Here is a 4,704-nt window from a genome sequence, read left to right as displayed (position 1 = left end):
TCGTCTGTGTCCTCTGTATCCCCCCAGCCATGCACCAGTGATGGCCATGAGCTGGTCTGGGTGCCACCCTGCTGTGAACATGGTTAATCCTCCTCCATCTCCTCCTCCTCATCCTCCAGAACTGTGCCCTGGCTGGACAATAGTGTACCTGGCATTTGTGAGTGCAGGAACCCAGAAGTTGAAGGGGGCAGACGCATCATTCAGTACGTGTAGGCATGTGCACACATACTGCTAAACCATGTTAGTCAAATGCTGCCTCCTGCTAAGATGTTCCATATCAGTTGGTGGTGCTGGTTGTTGTGGCGTGCTGACAAAGGTTTTGACAGAGGAACGTGGTTCCTCCTCCTCCTCATCCTTCACTTCCTCATCCTCCAGAACTGTGCCCTGGCTGGACAATAGTGTACTCTCGGAGCCACTTGTGAATGACTGGCCGGAAACCCAACGAACTGATCTCTTTTCTTCCTCCTCCTCCTCCTGTGTCACATCGTCTTCCATCATCGCCAGCAGCGTTTTTTCAAGGAGGCATAGAAATGGGATAGTAACGCTGAGAACGGCGTTATCGGCACTGGCCATGTTGGTGGCGTACTCGAAACAGTGCAACAAGGAACACAGGTCTCGCATGGAGGCCCAGTCATTGGTGGTGAAGTGGTGCTGTTCCGCAGAGCGACTCACCCGTGCATGCTGCAGCTGAAACTCCACTATCGCCTACTGCTGCTCGCAGTCTGGCCAGCATGTGCAAGGTGGAGTTAACCTTGTGGGCACGTCGCATATGAGGCGGTGAACGGGAAGGCCGAAGTTACGCTGCAGCAGCAGGGTGAGAACGCTGAAAGCGTGCACAGACAGCTCGCACTTTATGCAGAAGCTCTGACATATCGGGGTAATTTTTAATAAATCTCTGCACCACCAAATTCAGCACATGTGCCAGGCAAGGGATGTGCGTCAAACCGGCTAGTCCCAGAGCTGCTACGAGATTTCGCCCATTATCGCACACCACCAGGCCGGGCTTGAGGCTAACTGGCACAAACCACTCATCGGTCTGTTGTTCAAGGCCCGTCCACAGCTCCTGCGCGGTGTGGGGTTTGTCCCCCAAATAGATACGTTTTAAAACTGCCTGCTGTCGTTTACACCTGGCTGTGCTGAAGTTGGTGGTGAAGGTGTTACACTGACCGGATGAGGAGGCAGTAGAGAATGAGGAAGCGGAGTAGGAGGAGGAAGAACAGGAGGCAAACCGAAGCGCCCTGCAATCCTCGGTGGTGGAAGGACATGCGCCAAACTGCTATCCGTCACAGTATCTAAAGTGTGTATCTCACATGTACTGATCCAGACTAGGCCGCAATTAAAGTTTTTTGTCCAAAATGGATGTTTTCAAATAACTGAATAGAACCACAGTATATAAAGTGTGTATCTTACAATGACATATGCAGCAAAGGCTGCAAAATTCTGTTTTTTGCACAAAATGGGTGTTTGTTTATTAACAGAATATGACAGCAGTATAAAAATCCTTGAATTTCACACGTGCTGATGCAGCAAGGACTGTAAAATTGTGTATTTTGCCTCAAAAGGGTGTTTTATTAATAGAATATAACCACAGTATCTAAAGTGTGTATCTCACACGGACTGATCCAGACTAGGCCGCAATTAAAGTTTTTTGCCCAAAATGGTTGTTTTTCAAATAACTGAATAGAACCACAGTATCTAAAGTGTGTATCTTTCAACGACATATGCAGCAAAGGCTGCAAAATTAAGTTTTTTGCCCAAAATGGTTTTTGTTTTTTTATAACTGAATATGACAGCACTATATAACCCTTGAATTTCACATGTGCTGATGCAGCAAGGGCTGTAAAATGTGTGTATTTTGCCCAAAAAGGGTGTTTTAAAAAAAAAAGAAAATTATGGCTGTATTTCTAGCTTAAATTGCACACTGACTAATCCTGCAAAGGCACCAGATGTTGGATATTGCCAAAAAAGTGAGTTTTTTTAAAACCAGATTATTAGTGCAGTATTTCAAGCTTGGATTTGAATGTCACAAAAGGTCAGATGCAGTGCTGGTACACTGAGCTTGCATAAAATGGCCGCCTCGGCCGCCCACCTAACTAACAGACGGATAAAAGTTTTGTTTTTTTCTGTCACTGGGCTCAGGGCAGGGTAAATATATTGTGCACTGCACCCACACAACTAAATGTATGTAGATCGCTGAGTTCCATTGGAGTTCTGATCACAGATTCTGTCCTATTCTCTCTCTCACAGCAGCAGCAGCATCCTCTCCCTACACTAGTAACAGCAGAGTGACGTGCAGCGCTACATGACTCAAGCTTATATAGAGGCTGGGTCACATGCTGCACTGGACACTGAAATGTTCGGGTTCGGGTCCGGGGTCCAAAAACCCTAAAGTTCGGTACGAACCGGAACTTTACAGTTCGGGTTCGCTCTCAACCCTAATTATGATCTTTATCTCCGAACATGTTTTAAAAACTTTTGCCTTCGATGAGGCTCTTTCAATATGGCCGCTATTGACGGGTGACCTCATTAGTCTTGTGCATGTGCCGTTGTTGTTAGTAGTGGCGTATGCATTAATGTATATATAACAAATCCGTACCCAGATTCTTTAACGATGCAAGTTTTGATTTGTTATGTAATACATTAATGCATGCACGGTACTCACAGTAATGGCACATGCATTAATGAAGTCTCGCGTTAACTACGGCCATATTGAAAAAGCGTCATCAGAAGCCATACATTTAATGCACATATGAAGATAGGGATCGCAATAAAAATTAGTTATGAAGATAAACAAATCAGGTTCATCTAAAGCAGGACGAACTGGCTCGCTCATCACTAACTCTGATCATCAAAAGAAAAACAGCTTTTTAATCAGGTGAACCCCAGCCACATGTCTGCGTAAACAGATGGAAAGAGAGGTAGCTGGCAACAGATTCCCTTTAACAGGAGTTCACTATTTTGAGAAATCATAAACGTTTTGGATACATGAAATGATAATCTTTTGGGAAAATTGTAATGTTTTCATTACAATTTTCCCAAAAGATTATAATTTCATGTATCCAAAACTTTTATGATTTCTCAAAATAGTGGACTCCTGTTAAAGATCGGGTTCATACCGAACTTTGCGAGTTCGGAAACCCGGACTTTTCCACTGATGTTTGGGTTCGGTGTTCGGGTGATTTAATTATTTTCAAATAATAGCATTCTTAAGACAGAATGGTAAATAAAATAGACATTGAGGGGTTAAAAATAAAAACTCATCAAAAATTCATTAGAACCTCATCCACTTGATCGAACAGCCTTGATCGCGCACGTCTTCTTTCTTTAGGACCTGCAAAAAGACCTGCAGTGACATAACCGCGCTCACCATATGACCGCAGGTCCTGCTGATTAAAGATAGAATCCCTCTAGAAAGAAGACGTGCACGATCAAGGCTATGCGATCAAGTGGATGAGGTGTGTTTATTTCTATTATTTTTAACCCCTCAATGTCCATTTTATTTAGCATTCTGTCTTAAGAATGATATTATTTTCCATTATAGCCATATTATAACAGAAAATAATAAAGTGAAGTTTGGGTCCACATTGACAGTTCGGGGTGAAGTTCAGGTCAAGTTCGGGTCCCGAACCCGAACTTTGACCTGAAGTTCGGCTGAACCCGGTGAAGTTCATCCCTACTTCTCACAAATTAACTTCTGCTGCCAAATTTTTGAACCATTTTTTAATTAAAAGGGGTTAGATATAGATAGGCGACTTTGTAGTGTTATTCACAACTTTACAGGGCAATTACGACTCTTTCAATTCGGAAGGAATTTATTTGGACCATATTGAATTTGACAGCTGATTTGATCGAATCAGACCCCAAACGAATATTTGGACATTTGCTCATCTATACAAAACAGAAGGAAGAACATAAAAAAAAGCTGCATGTCTTTCTCGTGCAGGGGCAAAGCTAATCTCTATATTGTTCCAATTTTATTATTTGTGCTGCCGAGGTGAGAACTAAAGTAGAGGATTTCAACTACATACAGTAACATGCAGTTCATGCAAATATTAAAGCCATTGGAAGTTTCAATTTATGGTGTTGCATTCACACAACCGTTATTCTGATTTGTTCCGCAATTTTGCAGAACGGGTGTGGACCCATTCATATCAATGGGGGTTGCCAAATATGTGGACAGCACATTGTGTGCTGTCCACATCCGTGGTTCCGTTCCGCTGGCCCGCAAAAAAAATATAGACCATGTCCTGTTCTTGTCCACAATTGGGGACAAAAATAGGTGTTTTCTATATAGTGCCAGCCATGTGCGGTCCACAAAATGCAGAACACATACGGCCCATATCCGTGTGGACTACAAAACACTTATGATCATGTGATTGCACCCTTACACTGTAAACACTATTTTTTTTTACTTTTATTTGAGGAGGGTATCAACATGTCAAACTATAGATGAGAGATAATAATTAACTTTTTAAAATTAAACCAAGTGCAGGTCAACTAAAGGGTCCCTGCACACAAGTGCAGATTTCTAAATATAAATTCTGAGGGTTTTTTATGCAGATTTCTGTGCATTTTCACAGAAAAAAATTGCATGTGTTACTTGTGGATTTTGTTGCAGTTAGATGAGGATTATCAGCAGATCTCACCCTTCCATTGAAAAGAATAATTTCAAATTCTGCACGGCAGGTCACTTTACACATGGAA

At 42.6% G+C, this 4,704-nt stretch overlaps 1 non-coding gene across 1 annotated transcript; it reads right to left on the bottom strand.

The window, feature by feature from the left end:
• Positions 1-3,896: 3,896 nt before the first annotated feature.
• LOC122937022 lies at positions 3,897-4,002 on the bottom strand. Its single transcript, XR_006389445.1, has one exon. It is a non-coding gene; the product is annotated as a U6 spliceosomal RNA (small nuclear RNA).
• Between the last annotated feature and the right edge of the window lie 702 nt (positions 4,003-4,704).

This window comes from Bufo gargarizans, chromosome 4 (genome assembly GCF_014858855.1).
Source record: "Bufo gargarizans isolate SCDJY-AF-19 chromosome 4, ASM1485885v1, whole genome shotgun sequence".
NCBI classification, from domain to species: Eukaryota; Metazoa; Chordata; class Amphibia; order Anura; family Bufonidae; genus Bufo; species Bufo gargarizans.
Note: the sequence above shows the minus strand (reverse complement) of the source record. Positions and strands in the feature narration are given on the sequence as shown.